This window comes from Gorilla gorilla, chromosome 8 (genome assembly GCF_029281585.2).
Source record: "Gorilla gorilla gorilla isolate KB3781 chromosome 8, NHGRI_mGorGor1-v2.1_pri, whole genome shotgun sequence".
Lineage (NCBI taxonomy): Eukaryota > Metazoa > Chordata > Mammalia > Primates > Hominidae > Gorilla > Gorilla gorilla.
In genome coordinates this window covers 71,716,383-71,738,010 of record NC_073232.2, presented here as the reverse complement: position 1 = coordinate 71,738,010, position 21,628 = coordinate 71,716,383, and the positions used below count along the sequence as shown (strand labels likewise).

Here is a 21,628-nt window from a genome sequence, read left to right as displayed (position 1 = left end):
GAGAACAAAGACACAACATACCAGAATCTCTGGGACACATTCAAAGCAGTGTGTAGAGGGAAATTTATAGCACTAAATGCCCACAAGAGAAAGCAGGAAAGACCTAAAATTGACACCCTGACACTACAATTAAAAGAACTAGAGAAGCAAGAGCAAACACATTCAAAAGCTAGCAGAAGGCAAGAAATAACTAAGATCAGAGCAGAAGTGAAGGAAATAGAGACACAAAAAACCCTTCAAAAAATCAATGAAGTTAGGAGCTGGTTTTTTGAAAAGATCAACAAAATTGATAGACCACTAGCAAGACTAATAAAGAAGAAAAGAAAGAAAAGAAAGAAGAATCAAATAGACACAATAAAAAATGATAAAGAGGATATCACCACAGATCCCACAGAAATACAAACTACCATCAGAGAATACTATAAACACCTCTACACGAATAAACTAGAAAATCTAGAAGAAATGGATAAATTCCTTGACACACACACCTTCCCAAGACTAAACCAGGAAGAAGTTGAATCTCTGAATAGACCAATAACATGCTCTGAAATTGAGGCAATAATTAATAGCTTACCAACCAAAAGAAGTCCAGGACCAGATGGATTCACAGCCGAATTCTACCAGAGGTACAAGGAGGAGCTGGTACCATTCCTTCTGAAACTATTCCAATCAACAGAAAAAGAGGGAAACCTCCCTAACTCATTTTATGAGGCCAGCATTACCGGATACCAAAGCCTGGCAGAGATACAACCAAAAAAGAGAATTTTAGACTAATAACCCTGATGAACATTGACGCTGAAATCCTCAATAAAATACTGGCAAACCGAATCCAGCAGCACATCAAAAAGCTTATCCACCATGATCAAGTGGGCTTCATCCCTGGGATGTAAGGCTGGTTCAACATACACAAATCAATAAACGTAATCCAGCATATAAACAGAACCAATGACAAAAACCATATGACTATCTCAATAGATGCAGAAAAGGCGTTTGACAAAATTCAACAATGCTTCATGCTAAAAACTCTCAATAAATTAGGTATTGATGGGACATATCTCAAAACAATAAGAGCTATCTATGACAAACCCACAGCCAATATCATACTGAATGGGAAAACACTGGAAGCATTCCCTTTGAAAACTGGCACAAGACAGGGGTGCCCTCTCTCACCACTCCTGTTCAACATAGTGTTGGAAGTTCTGGCCAGGGCAATCAGGCAGGAGAAGGAAATAAAGGACATTCAATTAGGAAAAGAGGAAGTCAAATTGTCCCTGTTTGCAGGTGACATGATTGTATATCTAGAAAACCCCATCGTCTCAGCCCAAAATCTCCTTAAGCTAATAAGCAACTTCAGCAAAGTCTCAGGATACAAAATCAATGTGCAAAAATCACAAGCATTCTTATACACCAATAACAGACAAACAGAGAGCCAGATCATGAGTGAACTCCCATTCACAATTGCTTCAAAGAGAATAAAATACCTAGGAATCCAACTTACAAGGGATGTGAAGGACTTCTTCAAGGAGAACTACAAACCACTGCTCAACGAAATAAAAGAAGATACAAACAAATGGAAGAACATACCATGCCTATGGGTAGGAAGAATCAATATTGTGAAAATGGCCATACTGCCCAAGGTAATTTATAGATTCAATGCCATCCTCATCAAGCTACCAATGACTTTCTTCACAGAATTGGAAAAAACTACTTTAAAGTTCATATGGAACCAAAAAAGAGCCCGCATTGCCATGTCAATCCTAAGCCAAAAGAACAAAGCTGGAGGCATCAAGATACCTGACTTCAAACTATACTACAAGGCTACAGTAACCAAAACAGCATGGTACTGGTACCAAAACAGAGATATAGACCAATGGAACAGAACAGAGCCCTCAGAAATAATGCCACATATCTACAACCATCTGATCTTTGACAAACCTTACAAAAACAAGCAATGGGGAAAGGATTCCCTATTTAATAAATGGTGCTGGGAAAACTGGCTAGCCATATGTAGAAAGCTGAAACTGGATTCCCTTCCTTATACATTATACAAAAATTAATTCAAGATGGATTAAAGACTTAAATGTTAGACCTAAAACCATAAAAACCCTAGAAGAAAACCTAGGCAATACCATTCAGGACATAGGCATGGGCAAGGATTTCATGTCTAAAACACCAAAAGCAATGGCAACAAAAGCCAAAATTGACAAATGGGATCTAATTAAACTAAAGAGCTTATGCACAGCAAAAGAAACTACCATCAGAGTGAACAGGCAACCTACAGAATGGGGGAAAATTTTTGCAACCTACTCATCTGACAAAGGGCTAATATCCAGAATCTACAATGAACTCAAACAAATTTACAAGAAAAAAACAAACAACTCCATCAAAAAGTGGGCAAAGGATATGAACAGACACTTCTCAAAAGAAGACATTTATGCAGCCAAAGACACATGAAAAAATGCTCTTCGTCACTGGCCATCAGAGAAATGCAAATCAAAACCACAATGAGATACCATCTCACACCAGTTAGAATGGCAATCATTAAAAAGTCAGCAAACAACAGGTGCTGGAGAGGATGTGGAGAAATAGGAACACTTTTACACTGTTGGTGGGACTGTAAACTAGTTCCACCATTGTGGAAGTCAGTGTGGCGATTCCTCAGGGATCTAGAACTAGAAATACCATTTGACCCAGCAATCCCATTACTGGGTATATACCTGAAGGATTATAAATCATGCTGCTATAAAGACACATGCACATGTATGTTTATTGTGGCAGTATTCACAATAGCAAAGACTTGGAACCAACCCAAATGTCCAAGAATGATAGGCTGGATTCAGAAAATGTGGCACACATACACCATGGAATACCATGCAGCCATAAAAAATGATGAGTTCACATCCTTTGTAGGGACATGGATGAAGCTGGAAACCATCATTCTCAGCAAACTATTGCAAGGACAAAAAACCAAACACCACATGTTCTCACTCATAGGTGGGAACTGAACAATGAGAACACATGGACACAGGAAGGGGAACATCACACAATGGAGCCTGTTGTGGGGTGGGGGGAGGGGGGAGGGATAGCATTAGGAGATATACCTAATGTTAAATGACGAGTTAATGGGTGCAGCACACCAACATGGCACATGTATACATATGTAACTAACCTGCACATTGTGCACATGTACCCTAAAACTTAAAGTATAATAATAAAAAAAGAATGTTTATTGTTAGTTGAATTATTATAATATTATTAGTATGCAATTGATGAAAATACCATGAAAATATTATAATTTGGAGAAAGTACATAAAAGTAAAAATTTTATGGTAAATTTATTTATTTAGTATTAAAGGAGATATATGGGACATTTTAATAAATTAGTTCATGCATAGAGAGATGAATATTACTTATTTTCAGTTTCTATAAATCTAAGCCTGAGAACCTTTACTCTTTTATGTAAGTAGATGAGAATGGAGTTTTGTTTTGTCAGTTCTTTGAACTCTTTCCTAGGTATTTTCCAAAAATCAAATCATAATCTATCATCAAATGTTATTTTCAGTGATTTGTCAGCTGACAAATTCACTAGGTTTTCCTTCAATTTTGTTGAAAGCAAAGAATTGGAAGCCAAGCGGCATGACAGTGAGTCTTGAGAGCTGTTTGTGCCTCTAAGGTACTCACGTGCCTACTCTCAAAAGAGGGAAAATGTCTCTCTCCTCTTTGCTCAGCCTCCAAATTTACAAAGAGGCCTATAGAGTTTACTGTGGAAATGACTGTTATGACAGAAAGATAGAAGAGCTTTTTTGCCTGAACCAGGGAAAGATTCTCCAAATCTAATGTCCAAAATGGATGATTCTTGTAGCATACATGGCCACTGGCTGAGGTTGTCCAATCCAGTGGGTACGATGGTTTCAGGAAATTGGGAGAACAAAATCACTGTCAAGCTTTTAGGAGTTTAGAGGGAGTTAGCAGAACATTTTAAACTTGTATATTTTGCAAGGTGCTCCAAAAAGGCTGAGATGTTATTGATCTTTTGATTAATTTCAAGCTCCAAAATGTACCTGCAGTGTCTCTAGCATCCTTTACAATGCCTGAGTGAGAGGGCTTAAGTCACAAGCTCTATCCACTAGACAAGTGTGTGCAATATTCTTGTTTGTAGCACCACGATTTTGAGTAAAATAGCCTTCTTCTCGGATGTCCTCACATTTGTTACCAGAATGCAAAGCGAGAAGCTAAGAAGGAACTGGGTTGGACCCAGCAGAACCGAAATGATTTGCAGCCTCTACTCCTCTGATGACACTTTAATGTGACCTTGCATTCTTTGGCTTTCAGGCTTTTTCTCCTCCAACCCCAACCCTTGGGAAATTAACCTCTCTGAAGGCAAAGATACACATCTCATAAAGTTTTTTGGTACCCCAGCCATGGGGCTATAGATGAGGAGACTTTCAGCACCATGAGATCCAATGTCAATAATTTCATCCACTCATTCTTGCTGCACCTGCTTCGCTAAGCAATGTCCTGGGTGGTTTGAAGCCCACAAAACTGAATCACACATGGACTGAGACTCTGAGGAGCTAAAAGAAGTTGGTTTTATACATCATAAACCCAAGTGAAGAACAAAAGAAATGAACAATGTAGAAGGAGGCAATTGGCAAAGATGAAAGTTAGAATTAATGACATTAAAATAGTAGCAGTAATAAATAAAACCAAAAACAGTTTTTACAGAAGACAAATTAAATATACAAAAGCTGATTCTTTCAAAAGACCAATTAAATTTACAAATACCCAACAAGCTTGATTAAGGAAAAGGAGAGAAAGCAAAACTAACTACAGATATAACAGAGATATTAAAAATTGTAAGTAGTATAACATGTAACTCAATTACATCAAATATGAATTGAAAATATATAAGAAATAGATGATTTTCTAGGAAAAATGTAAACCACTGCTATGGTCTGAATGTTTGTGTCCCCTCCCAAATTCATACATTGAAGTCCTAACCCCAAGGTGATGGTATTTGAAGGTGAGCCCTTTAGGGGGTGACTAGGTCATGGGAGTGGAGCTCTCATGAATGGGGTTAGTGCCCTTACAGAAGAGGCCCAAGAGAGATGCCTTACCCCATTCATCATGTGAGGACACAGCAAAAAACTGCTGTCTACAAACCAGAAGGCAGGCTTTCACCAGACACCAAATCTGCTGCTTCCTTGATCTTGGACTTCCCAGCCTCCAGAGCTGTGAGAAACAAATTCCTGTTGTTTATAAGCTACCCACTTAATGAGATTTTGACAAAGCAGGCTGAATAGACTAAGATAATCACCAAAATTAACCTAAGAAGGAGGAGAATACTAAACAGATCAAAAGTGAGAGAAGAGGTGAGAAAAGTACTTAGATAGCTTTAATTAAAAAAAATTCGGGCCAGGTGTGGTGGCTCACACCTGTGATCCCAGCACTTTGGGAGGCTGAGGCAGGCAGATCACGAGGTCAGGAGATCAAGACCATCCTGGCTAACATGGTGAAACCCTGTCTGTATTAAAAATACAAAAAAATTTAGCTGGGCGTGGTGGTGGGTGCCTGTAGTCTGAGCTACTCGGGAGGCTGAGGCAGGAGAATGGCATGAACCCAGGAGGTAGAGCCTGCAGTGAGCCGAGATCACTCCACTGCACTCCATCCTGGGCAACTGAGCAAGACTCTGTCTCAAAAAAAAAAAAAATTCAAATAGATTTTAAGAGGAGCTAATTATAGTATGTCATTTCTGTTTCAAGCTGTTTTAGATCATAGAAAAAGTTACAAATTTCCACAATTTGTTTTATAAGGCTACTGCAACCATAATTCCAAACCTATAACAAGACCATTTTCACTTACAACTATAGATAAAAATTCTAAATAATTAACTATACTTATCTAGCAGCATATTCATAGACTGATACAACATAATCTGGTTGAATATTAAAAATGGGATAATTACCACCTGGAGAGAAGGAAGAGGATACTGAAAAAGTACTCCAAGAAATAATGGTTGAAAACTTCCAAAATTTGGTGAAGTCCAGAAACCTACAAAACTCCAGAAGTTGAGTGAACCCCAAACAGGATAAACCCAAAGAGATCCACACCAAGGCACACCCCAGTCAAACTTCTGAAAACTAAAAACAGAAAAGTCTTGAAAGCAACAAGAGAGAAAAACACCTCCTTACCCACAGGGAAAAACAGTTCAAATGACAATAGATTAATCAAGATCAAACCTCCAACACTAGAAAGCAGCAGCATAACAAGTGCTGAAAAAGAGAACTGTCAACCCAGAATCTTATATTCAGTGAAAATATCCTTCACGAATGAAGGGAAAATCAAAACATTAAAGATGAAGGAAAGCTAAGATAATTTGTTGCCAGCAGACCTACCCTAAAAGATTGGCTATAGGAAGTTCTCTAAACAGGAAATGATAAGAAAAATCTGAGAACATCAGGAAGGAAGCAAGAACAGGATGAACAAAAATATGGTTAAGCCCAATAGTCTTTTCTTCTCCTAAGTTTTCTAGTTTGTTTGACAACTAAAACAAAAATTATAACTCTAATATAGTTCTACCAGCATGTGAAGAGGATGCCAGTGGGGATGGTGGAGCAAGGATCTCAAACCCCTCTCCTCCTCTTTATAAAACTAGTAATAACACTGCTAAGAATTGTGAAAATTAACTTTTTCAGAACTCTGGAAACTAACAAAGCTTGTCACAATCTGGAAAGCATTTACACAAGAAAAACACTGAGTTGTGGTAAGAACAGCAACCTTTGTAACATTTTAACGAGCCCTATTTCTGTCTTCCCTGTACAGCTTGGCAGTAGCCTTGGAAGCCAACAGCCCACAGCAGAGGTAAAAGACAGCAGCCCAGCAGCCAGTGGAGGGGCCAGAATGGGGCTGCAGCTTCTCCAAAGACCCATTCCCAGAGAACTGCCATTGTTTGACCTGCTAGTCCTTCCCCACTCATAAGAGTTGTCTTTATTTGGTCTGACTCAGAGCTTGCCCAGTGCAAATAACCTTTTCATCAGTGACATTTGTCAAAAACAATCAGTGGTGATGGTTTAGCATCACTGCTGCCTGAGGTGATGATAATAGTTGGGGCAAATGACAAGCTGACCATAAAAACCCAAAGGGAAAAGCTAGAGACTGAGATGTCCAAAGGAGGCTTTGAAAAACTCTGACACATCCTGGGAACCTGGAAGGCCACTTGCATGAACAGGGTTGTGCAAATGCCCAGGGCTGTGCATGTGTTCAGGAAGGAGCTGAGAAGCTCTAAGTTCTCACTTCTGGCTGATATTGAGGTTCTGAAGAGCAAAAAGGAGAGCCTAAGGCAGAGCTGTCAACTACTTGGCTGAGTGTAGAAGGCATTTCCCAAAACGTACTCACAGTCCCTTGGCAACAACTGGGAGACTTACTGGCTTCAGACAGTTAAGAAAATCTATGCACAATTGTGAGCTGCCCACTGAGTTAACTGAGCAGTGACTTCTGCGGTCATTTATGACAAAAAGGCAGAGTCTACAATATTAATTCAGGAAAGTCACTAAAACAAACAAACAGCAGCAGCAAGAACAACAATAAGTGGCAACAAGAAGAAATCCCAGGGAGTGGAGAGAACCTGAATTTCAGAGCAGCCACATTACATCATTTGAAATGTCCAGTTTCAACATTCAAAGAAACAAGAAAATATGGTCCATGTACAGGGGTACAAAGCAGTCAATAGAAACTGTCCTTGAGGAAGTCTATACATTGTCCTTACTAAATAATACTGAAGCTATTTTAAATATAAAGAACTAAGGAAACCATATCTAAAGAACTAAAGGAAAGTATGAGAATAATGTTTCATCAAATAGAGAATATCAACAAGAGATAGAATTATACAAAAAAAATCAATAGAAATTCTAGAGCTGAAAATAATAACTGAATTGAAAAAAGTTCACTAGAGAGGCTGAATGGGATATTTGGGCTGGTAAAAGAATCAGTGAACTTAAAGGTAGGTCAATTGAAAATATACAGTCTAAGGAATAGAAAGAAAAGAGAATAAAGAAAAAGAAACAGAGCCTAAGAGATCTGTGGGACACAATCAAGCATACACAATATGTATAATGAGAGTCCCGGAAGGAGATGAGGGAAAGGGATGGTAAAAATATATGAAGAAATAAGAGCTAAACCCCCACAAATTTGATGAAAAACTTTCATCTCTACATGCAAGAAGCTCAGTGATCTCCAAGTACAATAAACTCAGAGATTCACACCTCCGCACCTCATAAACAAACTGGCAAAAACAAAGACAAAGAGAGAATCTTGAAAGCAGCAAGAGAGAAGTGATTTATCACTACCTGTGATCCTCAATGAGATTAACGGTTAATTTTTTAAAAATCAGAAATGGGGAACAGAAGGCAGTGGGATGACGTATTCAAAATGCTGAAGGAAAAACACGTCAACTGCCCATGCTGGGCGGCGCCCGCCTGGAGGGTGGGGATGCGGAGCGCGGAGGGGCCATGCGCCTGGGTCTGCACCTGCCGCGTTCTGCGCCCCGCGTGTGCGCGCGAGATGGTGAACCTGGCGGGCACCGTGTGCTCTGGCTTCTGCGGAAGAGGAGGAGAGGGCAGTGAGAGATAGGAATCTCCTCCAGGTTCAAGACCACGATCAGCCCATCCCTTGGAAAGTGCAGTTTAACCTGGGCAATAGCAGTCGCCTGAGCAGCCAATGCCTCAACTCCATTCAAAGGAAGCACGTCCTCACGGGTGAACTAGGCTGCGTTTGGGAGAGAAAGTATTTGCAGGCGCATGGCTGCGGTCAAGTCAACGTCCCTAGCATAAAGCAACACTGCCGCAAAGGCTGCTGGCCCGACGGCTGCTGCAGCGCCTCCTCGACTGCGTCTCCCGCTGCCTGCAGCCCAGACGCAGCTTCTCCCGGAGCGCTTCTAACCGCGCAGCGGTGGCGTTCCAGAGACTCTTCATGGCCCTTGCTCTCGAGGACCCCTTGGAGTGGTGCCTGGCCGAATGCAGGGCCTCATTCCAGAGCTTGCAGCATGAGAACACCTACCGGGACCCCTAGCAAAGTACTGCCGTGGAGTCAGCCCCGGAGCTCTTTGCCTCTGGATGGGCAGCGGACTTGCCCCAGCTTGGGTGGGGAGGCGCCGCGAAGAACTCGCCTCGTGGGGCCCGGCTGCAGGGCTCAGGCCAGGCCGTGGGAAGAAGAAAAAGGCAGCGCGAGGAAACCTTGGCTTTGACCACTTTTCGTGTTGTCATCTTGGCTTAGCTCAGCACCGGGCTTACCAGATGGAACAGTCTTCGGTAAAGCAGCTTGGACGCTCTGGCCATTCCCACTGGGGAAAGGTGAAACCACAGGCCGGCGGGGGTGGTGCGTTCTTGGACGACTCAAACCTGGGATCTGCACAGGGACCTGTGACTTGTGTTCGTCGGAAGCCGGTGTCACTTCCAGTTTTGATCCAGGCCCTTTCACTGTACAATTATTTATTGGATTCCTTTGGAGTAGTGGGAAAATTGTAATGTTTTATGTAGAAAAATGCTTTGCCCTTCTAGCGACTGTGTTCAAGGAAACGATTATAGCTGTTGTTCTTGTGTTCTTGAGTTTCACGAGTTAAATCATCCTTTCACCCAGATAATATGTTTTGTCATTTAGGATGTAGATGTTCTCTTTAGGCAGTTATTTTTGTTTTTATTTAGACAATATCAACAGTAGGCCCTGAACACAACCTGTTAACCATATCCCAATGTCTAAAATTATCTAAAAACTCAGGCATTCTTCCATTCTTATCTAACTGAAAGCTTTCCAGCAGTTGGCACCAAGTGTGCACCCTCAGGTTCTATTCTAGTGGTGGTTGAATGTGCTCATATACCCCATGTGAGAGCACCATTTTAGCCCGAAATCACACTTCTCATCCTGGAGGAATTTGTTTGCATTTCTTTTGCCACTTAAAATTAGCTGTGGTCTGCTCAGCCAGGGGACAATGGAGCTTCAGGAAGGTCTGAGGCAACCTCCTCCCTGGTTCTGTCAATAGAAACCCAATGTTAAGGCAATTCCTAAACAGAGATGCACCTAGCAACTTGCTGTATGTGTTCATTCTTTATTGCTTTCAGCTTCAGGGGGTGTAACAAGTATAAATGTTCGGTTTCCTTATGAGGAAGAAGAGGAAGAAGAAGAAGGAGAAGGAGAAGAAGGGGAGAAGGAAGAAGAAGGAGAAGGAGAAGGAGAAGAAGGGGAGGAGGAAGAAGAAGAGAAGAAGAAAACAACAAGAAGAAGAAGAAGATGAAGAAAAGAAGAAGGGGAAGAAGAAGAAGGAGAAGGAGAAGAGGAAGAAGAAGAGAAGAAGAAGAAAACAACAAGAAGAAGATGAAGAAAAGAAGAAGGGGAAGAAGAAGAAGGAGAAGGAGAAGAGGAAGAAGAAGGAGAAGGAGAAGGAGAAGAATAAGAAGAAGAAGAAGAAGGAGAAGGAGACAGGGGAGGGGGAAGATCCAACTTTCTATCAAAGTTCTATAAGAGATTTCTTCTTACAGACTGGAAGATCTCTTCTTTTTTCTAAGCTAGAGTGCAGTGGCACGATCTCGGCTCACAGCAACTGCCGACTCCCTGTTTCAAGCGATTTTTCTGCCTCAGCCTCCTGAGTAGCTGGGATTACAGGCAGGCACCACCACACCTAGCTAATTTTTTTATTTTTAGTAGAGACGGGATTTCACCATGTTGGCCAGGATTGTCTTGATTTCCTGACGTCGCAATCTGCCCACCTCGACCTCCCAAAGTACTGGGATTACAGGTGTGAGCCACTGCGCCCAGCCAGAGATTCTTACATCTACCTTCAGTGGGAGATGAGGAAGATCATTATGGCTTAGATAATGCTGCACAGGTAGGTTGCTGGTATGTCCTGAATCCATGTGCATAAAGCACTTCCCATTTTTCTACTGCAATGCAGACTCTCCAGCTCAAGGCCTAGAGTATTTGATCCTAAGATCAAGACATTATGCCCCTTGAATAGTAGTGCTCTTTGATTTCATGTGTAACATTAACACACAGCCCTCCTATATTCCTTCACTAACTTCAGGATTGAGCAAGGTCTTTTAAATTTTTTTTGGTTCAAATTATTGACCTGGGAGCAGGGTGCTAGATCTATGGTCAGCATTCAACATTTTTTTTTCAGTGGAGGGTTTTCTTTGGGCTATATTTGCCTTCCAGTATGTTTCTGCAATATGTAGTGGTAATTTTCCTTACCTTCCTCCAACTGCCTCTTATACTCATCTTCCCAAAATAATTTGCCTCCCTTAAATAGATTTTCTTAGAGGGTAGGTTGTCAGGCAATTAAAAAATATTAGATCCCAAGAAATCTATTCTGTTTGCATTGGATTTTTTCAGATTCTGTGTGTTTGCAACAGTACTAAATCAAACTCTGATGTGGGGGGAAAAAGTATGTCAACCAAAAATTTTATATACAGCAAAATCATTCTTCAAAAATAGAGGTGAAATTAAGACATTCTCAGGTAAATTTAAGAGATGAAGTTTGTCATTAGTAGACCTGCCCCCCCACAATGCTAAAGGGAGTCCTTCAGGATAAAATGAAAGGACACTAGGTAGTAGGTCAAATCCACACGAAGAAATACAAGCACCTCATAGGTAAATATAAAATATGGTATAATGTTTTTTCTTTTTTTTCTCATTTCTGATTTAAAAGTCAGTGCAATAAAGTAATAATTATAACACTGTGTTAATGGGTGTACAAAAAGATGTAATTTCTATGATGACAATTGCACAAAGAAAGAAATGAAGAGAATGGAGCTGTATAGAAGCAAAAGTTTTTATATACCATTAAAATTAAGTTGGTATTAACTTGGACTAGATTGTTATAAGTTAGAATGAAGTATAATCCCCATAGCAACCACTAAGAAAAATAACTCAAAAACAATCTTAAGGAAACAAGGTAATTAAAATGGTACATTAGAAAATATCTATTTAACATAAAAGATGGAGAGACAAACTTTACATGTTTGTAGATGAAATAATGATGTAACAGAGCTTGATCCAGTTTTTTGATGTTTGATGGTTGACAGCTTTGAAGCCTCATCCTTCCTCCTTCTGTTTCTGCTTCACATCTGGGCAAACTGATAAGAAAGCCTGGGTTCTCCCTCCTTCAGCCAGGGAAGGTTTGCCACATGTAGGAACCTACACTGTGGCCCTACTCGCTAACAACCATAAATACCCCCAGCTTTTCTCTGCTCTCTCAAGCCATTTTTGGTACTGCTTGTGAGCCACGGTGCTCTTTTCAGAAAGCCTCATTATGTGAGTCATGAACCATTCCATTTTCTCTTGGGGTGAATATGGTATCATTAGTCTTGACATCTAAATCAAATTTTGGAAGGGATTCATCCTATGCAGGGTGACCATAAACAACTCAAGACAATTATAAATGGAGGGGGGTAAACTGACTTATAAAAAGATAGGTGCTTATACTTCACTTGAACTGATGAAATAATGACACCATTAGAGTGTGATATTTTGTATATATGGTATAATACTACAGCAGCCATATACACAAAAGCTACTCAAAGAGCTGCACATTCAAAAACAGTATAAAGCAAAATAGAATTCTAAACGTTCAAGTAACCCACAGCAAAGCAAGTAAAAGAAAACAGAGAAATAAAAAACAAAACAAAATATTCAAGTCCTTTTTGATCCTGAAGTCGATTAGGTGCCGCTGTTGCTGCTCATATTGACTCTGGAACCATAGCCAGACATGGGACTGGAGGATGAGCAAAAGACGCTTAGCAGGTCCTGAGATCCTAAGGAGGAGGAAGAGGAAGAGGAAGAGGAAGAGGAGGAATGAGTGAATCCCCTAACAACCGTGAGACAGCAATGCGAGCAGTTGGAGAAATGTGTAAAGGCCTGGGAGCAGCTAGAGCTCTGTGACAAGCGTGTATCCTCTCGATCACATACAGAAGAGGATTGCAAGAGGAGCTCTTTGTTTTTTTTTTTTTCTTTTTTTTTTTTTATTATACTGTAAGTTTTAGGGTACATGTGCACATTGTGCAGGTTAGTTACATATGTATACATGTGCCATGCTGGTGCGCTGCACCCACTAACTCGTCATCTAGCATTAGGTATATCTCCCAATGCTATCCCTCCCCCCTCCACCCACCCCACCACAGTCACACAGAGTGTGATATTCCCCTTCCTGTGTCCATGTGATCTCATTGTTCAATTCCCACCTATGAGTGAGAATATGCGGTGTTTGGTTATTTGTTCTTGCGATAGTTTACTGAGAATGATGATTTCCAGTTTCATCCATGTCCCTACAAAGGACATGAACTCATCATTTTTTATGGCTGCATAGTATTCCATGGTGTATATGTGCCACATTTTCTTAATCCAGTCTATCATTGTTGGACATTTGGGTTGGTTCCAAGTCTTTGCTATTGTGAATAATGCCGCAATAAACATACACGTGCATGTGTCTTTATAGCAGCATGATTTATAGTCATTTGGGTATATACCCAGTAATGGGATTGCTGGGTCAAATGGTATTTCTAGTTCTAGATCCCTGAGGAATCGCCACACTGACTTCCACAATGGTTGAACTAGTTTACAGTCCCACCAACAGTGTAAAAGTGTTCCTATTTCTCCTCATCCTCTCCAGCACCTGTTGTTTCCTGACTTTTTAATGATTGCCATTCTAACTGGTGTGAGATGGTATCTCATAGTGGTTTTCATTTGCATTTCTCTGATGGCCAGTGATGATGAGCATTTTTTCATGTGTTTTTTGGCTGCATAAATGTCTTCTTTTGAGAAGTGTCTGTTCATGTCCTTTGCCCACTTTTTGATGGGGTTGTTTGTTTTTTTCTTGTAAATTTGTTTGAGTTCATTGTAGATTCTGGATATTAGCCCTTTGTCAGATGAGTAGGTTGTGAAAATTTTCTCCCATTTTGTAGGTTGCCTGTTCACTCTGATGGTAGTTTCTTTTGCTGTGCATAAGCTCTTTAGTTTAATTAGATCCCATTTGTCAATTTTGTCTTTTGTTGCCATTGCTTTTGGTGTTTTGGACATGAAGTCCTTGCCCATGCCTATGTCCTGAATGGTAAAGCCTAGGTTTTCTTCTAGGGTTTTTATTGTTTTAGGTCTAATGTTTAAATCTTTAATCCATCTTGAATTGATTTTTGTATAAGGTGTAAGGAAGGGATCCAGTTTCAGCTTCCTACATATGGCTAGCCAGTTTTCCCAGCACCATTTATTAAATAGGGAATCCTTTCCCCATTGCTTGTTTTTCTCAGGTTTGTCAAAGATCAGATAGTTGTAGGTATGCGGCGTCATTTCTGAGGGCTCTGTTCTGTTCCATTGATCTATATCTCTGTTTTGGTACCAGTACCATACTGTTTTGGTTACTGTAGCCTTGTAGTATAGTTTGAAGTCAGGTAGTGTGATGCCTCCAGCTTTGTTCTTTTGGCTTAGGATTGACTTGGCAATGCGGGCTCTTTTTTGGTTCCATATGAACTTTAAAGTAGTTTTTTCCAATTCTGTGAAGAAAGTCATTGGTAGCTTGATGGGGATGGCATTGAATCTGTAAATTACCTTGGGCAGTATGGCCATTTTCACGATATTGATTCTTCCTACCCCTGAGCATGGAATGTTCTTCCATTTGTTTGTATCCTCTTTTATTTCCTTGAGCAGTGGTTTGTAGTTCTCCTTGAAGAGGTCCTTCACATCCCTTGTAAGTTGGATTCCTAGGTATTTTATTCTCTTTGAAGCAATTGTGAATGGGAGTTCACTCATGAGTTGGCTCTCTGTTTGTCTGTTGTTGGTGTATAAGAATGCTTGTGATTTTTGTACATTGATTTTGTGTCCTGAGACTTTGCTGAAGTTGCTTATGAGCTTAAGGAGATTTTGGGCTGAGACAGTGGGGTTTTCTAGATATACAATCATGTCATCTGCAAACAGGGACAATTTGACTTCCTCTTTTCCTAATTGAATACCCTTTATTTCCTTCTCCTGCCTGATTGCCCTGGCCAGAACTTCCAACACTATGTTGAATAGGAGTGGTGAGAGAGGGCATCCCTGTCTTGTGCCAGTTTTCAAAGGGAATGCTTCCAGTTTTTGCCCATTCAGTATGATATTGGCTGTGGGTTTGTCATAGATAGCTCTTATTATTTTGAAATACGTCCCCTCAATACCTAATTTATTGAGAATTTTTAGCATGAAGGCTTGTTGAATTTTGTCAAAGGCTTTTTCTGCATCTATTGAGATAATCATGTGGTTTTTGTCTTTGGCTCTGTTTATATGCTGGATTACATTTATTGATTTGCGTATATTGAACCAGCCTTGCATCCCAGGGATGAAGCCCACTTAAGAGGAGCTCTTTGACTTCTTGCATGCAAGGGACCATTGCTTTGCCCACAAACTGCTTAACAACTTGAAATAAATGTGAGGAGTTATTCACCCCAGCCTTCATCACCTGGGCATCAGGATATTTCTTTATGGTTTTGAATATGCCATTTGTTTCTTTTTTTCTTTTTTAAAATTATTATTATACTTTAAGTTTTAGGGTACATGTGCACAACATGCAGGTTTGTTACATGTGTATACATGTGCCATGTTGGTGTGCTGTACCCATCAACTCGTCATTTAGCATTAGGTGTATCTCCCAGTGCTATACCTCCCCCCTCCCCTCACCCCACAACAGTCCCCGGTGTGTGATATTCCCCTTCCTGTGTCCATGTGTTCTCATTGTTCAATTCCCACCTATGAGTGAGAACATGCAGTGTTTGGTTTTTTGTCCTTGCAATAGTTTGCTGAGAATGATGGTTTCCAGCTTCATCCATGTCCCTACAAAGGACATGAACTCATCATTTTCTATGGCTGCATAGTATTCCATGGTGTATATGTGCCACATTTTCTTAATCCAGTCTATCATTGTTGGACATTTGGTGCTAGAGAGGATGTGGAGAAATAGGAACACTTTTACACTGTTGGTGGGACTGTAAACTAGTTCAACCATTGTGGAAGTCAGTGTAGTGATTCCTCAGGGATCTAGAACTAGAAATACCATTTGACCCAGCCATCCCATTACTGGGTATATACCCAAAGGATTGTAAATCATGCTGCTATAAAGATACACGCACACGTATGTTTATTGCCATTTGTTTCTTATTTGTATAACTAAGTTCATATGAACCTCATAGATTTTGGCTTAGGCTAGTAGCTTCTATGTAATTTGCAGTGATTCCATCTTAATAAAGTTCTGTGATCTGCAAAAAAATAAAGTGGCAGCCTTAAGTCCTAACACACCATTAATGATATTAAATATAAATAGTCTTAATGCAGCCATAAAAAGCAGAGATTGACAGTGTGAATTAAAAAGCAGGGCTCAACTGTATGTTGTCTGTAGGAAACTCACTTCAAAATAATGATACAGGCAGTTTGAAAGCAAAAAAATGGAAAAAGATATCTATACAAACATTAATCAAAAGAAAGTAGGAATGGCTATATTAATAAGCGATAAAGTAGATTTCAGAGCAAAGAAAATTACCAGAGGCAGAGAGGAACATTATTAATGATGAAGGGTCAGTACACCAAGAAGCCAGCCATCTAAAAGAGCTAAAAATGTGTGAAGCAAAAACTGATGGAATTTAAAAGAGAACTAGACAAATCTACAATTATAGTTGAAGACTTCAGTGTCCCTCACTCAACAATTGCTAGAATAACTAGACATAAAATCAGTAAGGATATAAAAGAACTCAAAAAATCCCTCAACCAACAGTATATGGTTAACATTTATAGAATAATCTGTCTAGCAACAGCAGAATACACATTTTTTCAGGCCCACAAAGTAGATAGCAGCATAGAACATATGCTGAACCACAAAACAAACCTTAACAAATTTAGAAGAATTGAAATCATACAGAGCACATTATCTAATATTATAGAATCAAACTCAAAATCAATACAGAAAAATGATCAGAAAATTTCTGAACACATGGAAATGCAACAGCATACTTGTAAAAATCCCATGGGACAAAGAGGAAATCTTGAAGGAATTAAAAAATACACTGAACTGAGGGAAAATGAAAACACAACATATGAAAATGTGTGGGTGCACATCTACGGCAGTGCTGAGAGCAACGTTTGTATCTCAACAGATGCACTAGAAAAGGAGAAAATTGAAAATCGATAATCCAAGCTCCTGACTCAAGAAGTTTGAAAACTTCAAAATGTAAGCAGAAGGAAGGAAAAAATAAAGAACAGATATCAATGAGATAGAAAGCAGAAAAACAATAGAAAAAAAATCAATGAAACAAAAATAGTTCTTTGAAGAGATCAATAAAATTGATAAACCTCTAGAAAGACTGGCAAAGAAAGAATAAATACACAAATTACAAATATCAGGAGTGAAACCTGATATATCACTGCAGACCTGTAGACATTAATATGATGTGGGTTACTATGAACAACTCTACACATGCAAATTTGACAACTTAGATGAAATGAACTAATTCATCAGAAAACACAAATTTCTGCAACTTTGCCAATGTGAAATAGTTATTTTGATCAGTGTTGTAACTTAAAGAAAATTGAATTTGTAATTAAACATCTCCTAAAAAGGAAATTTCCAAGCCCAGATAGTTTCACTGGATACTTCTACCAAATGTTTAAGGGTGAATTGACACCAATTCTATACAAAAATCTTTTCCAGAAAATGTAAGGGAACACCAGTTCATCTTTGTGAAGTGAGTAATACCAAAACCAGACTGGTCTCATACCAAAACCAGACATAGTACAAAATCTTAGAGAACAGAATTCAGCAATTTATAAAAAGAAATATGCACTATTTCAAGTGGGATTTTTTTCTAGGGATACAATGATGATTTAATATTAAAAAAGTCATCAGTGTAATTCACCAGAGTAACAGACTAAAGTTGATGCGGAAAAAAGAATTTGCCAAAATCTAATATTCACTTATGATGAAAAACTCTCAGAAAAAATAGGAAGAGAGGGAGAACATCCTCAATTTGATAAAGAGCATTTATTAAAAAAATTGCAGTTAGCATTATGTTTAATGGTGCTTTCCTTCTAAGACAGGGGAAAGGCAAGGATGTCTGTACTCACCACTTTTATTCAGCATTGTGCTGGAAGCTCTAGCCAGTACAATAATGCAAGAAAATGATATAAAAGACATGCAGATTTGAAAGAAAAAATAAAACTGTCTCCGTTTGCAGATGACATGATTAGCTCTATAGAAAATCCCAAGGAACCTGCGAGACCCTCCTAGAAACAAAGTGAGCTCAGCAATGTTGCAGGAGAGCCCCATGAAGGAGGGGTTGGGGTATGGACTCTGGATTGGCTGCTTTGCACGTGAAAGGTGTGTACAGTCGGTCGAGCTGTTTCTGATCTTTAGGAACTGGCTAATGCTGGGAGGGGCAGCCCCTTTGGGGTCAGCAAGGCCCCAGATGTCAAAAACATGAGAATACAGAAAATAAAGGATGTGGTTACTACATCCAGGCTCACTGATGGCTGGCTTTTCTTCATCCTGCCGGTCTCAGCTTAATTGTCACCTTTTCAGAGACAGTTTCTGGGGGACCATGCAGCCCAGATGCCCCCACCCACCTCATACTCCAAGCAGCACCCTGTTTATTTCATTCACAGCCTTCACATTTTTAGTTACTTGTCTGTTACACGTGTGTGCCCTCTGTGAGCGCAGAACCATGCCTGCCTTATTCATTGTTAAATCCCCAGGGCCTGGCAGAGGACCTTGCACAAAAAGGGCACCCAATAAATATTTCTTTAATGAAAAAAACAAATGCATGAGGATCACAGAGCTTAAGTGGCTTTCCAAGGTTGTATAGCTGGTAAATAGAGAAAGCAGCAGATGAGCAGAGTTCTCTGGACTTCAGTTTTGTTTATTTTTTACTCTGACACATTATGGTGCTTCTCAAAGCCACGAGTGCACCATGAGCCAGACTTGCGTGGCATTTAGGCCCTCCGAGAAGCTCCAGCCATGGCACTGCCTGGTCCCACTGGGTGTGAGGGGCTGAGTCCCCTGATTCTGAGGGAGGCTGTGCAGCTCTGCAGAGGGTCTGGAACAGAACTGCTGTCCCCTCACCAGGGCCCCCTAGTCCCCACTGATGACCAGTCAGACTTGTGTGAAATTTCAGATTAAGCCCATCCCAAGGGCTCAAAAGATATTTGATTCTGTAGGCCTGTCAGAGTTGCCAGATTTGGCAAATAAAAACATAGGATTCTTAGTTAGATCTAAATTTCAGGTAAGCAACAAATATTTTATTAAATAAAAGTATGTCTCAAATATTACATGGAACATATTTAGAATAAACCACAATTCGCAGTTTATCTGAAGTTCATATTTACCTGGGAGTCCTGTCTGTAAGCTGGCTGCCTTCCTGGGGGCATGTTCCAGGAGACTGGATTTTTAAAATAGATTCCTCAGTTGATTTCTCTCATCAACCATGTTGGAAACAATTGCTAATGCCAATCAGTAATCCACTAGATGCCATTTTTGCTCAAGTTATTAACTGGCAAGTTTATACATTTTTATTTAATTTACGGATCTGGAGTCCTTGTCATTCATTAACAGTGTCTCTCACTGGCACAGGAGACTGGAGAAATCCCCATTTTTCCAGGGTTTATAATTTATAGAGGAAATTCCTGATAGACAGAGATGGGGTGAGCTAGCCTTGAAGACAGGCGAAAGGACTTCCTGCCAACTGCCCTGTGTGCTCTGCTCCTGCGGGAAGGTTACTGGGCTTGTCAGCCATTGGAAGGGGGCAACGTCAGAGAATGACAGGGTGGTCTTGTGTTTTTTCTTGGGGTGGGTGGGTAGATAATGGCCCCAACAACCAGAACTGGGGACACAAAGAAGTGTCTTTAGGTAAGAAAGACACAGTGAGATGGTTTTGGAGATGTTCATATCTCCTTTGTGCATGCAGGTGGAGGCATTTACCAGGCAGGCCAGTGCTGGGTCTGCATTTGGGAGCACAGCTGGAGCTGGATGCATGTATCTGCAGGTTGTCAGTGTGCTGGTGGTAGGCGACACTGGGCTGTGAGTGCAATCATCCAAGAGCAAGGACAGGGCCTAGGAAAGTGTGGGAACAGCCAGCTCCCTTCCTGTTCATGCTGTTCTTTCCCTGTCCACCTCACCGGCTGCAATCCATGCACAGAGTTCCACCCAGTCCCACTGTAGGAGGCTGCCCCGGTGCCCACACACACCCTGTAACCCCAGGGCTTTATCTGAGACAAATATGGTTGAGCGTGATCATGATGCTGGGATTATGATCCTTGAGACCTACTCACTGAAGCTGAAACACTGCCCCAATCTTCTGCACAGTGAAGGAGGCCATAACAAGAATCTCTGTTACACATGTGGAAAAATGATCACATTTATGGGTTACTCAAAGACCACAGTCTACGAAAAGACATATGGGAAGGATAAATGAACCGGAACTTAAAGGTGTTCTTCCCCTGACCTCTAGAAATGTTGGGCAAGTTCACTTCACTTCTCCGTATTCTGTCTCCTCACCTGCAATTGTGTAAGTGTGATGCCTTCTTTGGAGGGCTGCTCTAAGGGTTAAATAAATGTATATGAGTACACATATATATGTATATATTGATGTATATGCATATGTGTGTATATATGTCTATGTATGTAAATACACATAGACATATGGTGTTTAGAATAAGCTCTGACATGTACACTCGATAAATATTAGCTATGTATATGTTGAATTGTATTAAATAGTATGTAACTCTTCCATTCCTTTTTAACAAGGTTGTGGAGGCTTTTGTGTTCTGTTCAGGCCAGGGTGGAGGCAGGCAGACAGGCTGAAACCCATATTTCTGCTGGCTTAGGATTGGGGCCTCTTGCCATCTGGTCTTCATTTGTTTTTATGAGTCCAGAGCAGGATAAACTCTTCAGTCTCTCTCTTACCCTCAGTGGAAAGAGCCCTGGGCTGAGAAAAGGAAATATTGGTGTTTATCCACTTCAACTGGTGAAATGGGAGAGAACACAGTGTGTTTGAGAGGGGGCAGCAAGTGTAGCGGGTGCTATTGTGTTCCCCAGGTGCCCCTCAGGACTGAGGCACTCCATGCCAGAAGCTGACAGCTCTCAGTCAAATTCCTCTCTGGAGGTTGCTCTCTGGCTTGCCCAACCTATCCATTTCTTGTGGGCAGCCCCCATCCAATAACTGGTTGAGGAGGAGAGGAGTCTACAGGCCCTGACTTTGGCCTCAAGATGGGAGAACACCAAAGAGCCATTCCAGATCCAAAAATTCTTGAAGCTCAGCTTTCCATTGAAACCACCTTGCAGTTCAACTTCCTCTGCACAGTTTTGCTTTTCTCACCCCTTATAGATGTGACTGTTAAGAGTAATTCCTAATAAACCTTCTGCATACAAATCTCAGAGCTTTAGAGACTCTTTTCTTTTGGTAATCCCAACCTGTGATAATTGGTACCAGAAATGGTCCTACAAAGCACAACCTAAATTTGGGTTTTGAAGATAGACCATCCATTGGCTTACTGGCAATGAAGACCACATCACTGGTCTAAGTGTACCCTGATAGTCCCAGTGCCAAATTGGGGAACAATTGTTGAGATTTTCAACAGTGGTAGA

At 40.5% G+C, this 21,628-nt stretch overlaps 2 pseudogenes; both read left to right on the top strand.

Annotated features, from left to right (window-relative positions):
* The first annotated feature begins 8,456 nt into the window (after nt 1-8,456).
* On the top strand, nt 8,457-9,066 carry LOC101154118 (SREBP regulating gene protein-like; annotated as a pseudogene).
* Nucleotides 9,067-12,754: 3,688 nt separating this feature from the next.
* LOC115936052 (cytochrome b-c1 complex subunit 6, mitochondrial-like) lies at nt 12,755-15,430 on the top strand (annotated as a pseudogene).
* The last annotated feature ends 6,198 nt before the right edge of the window (nt 15,431-21,628 follow it).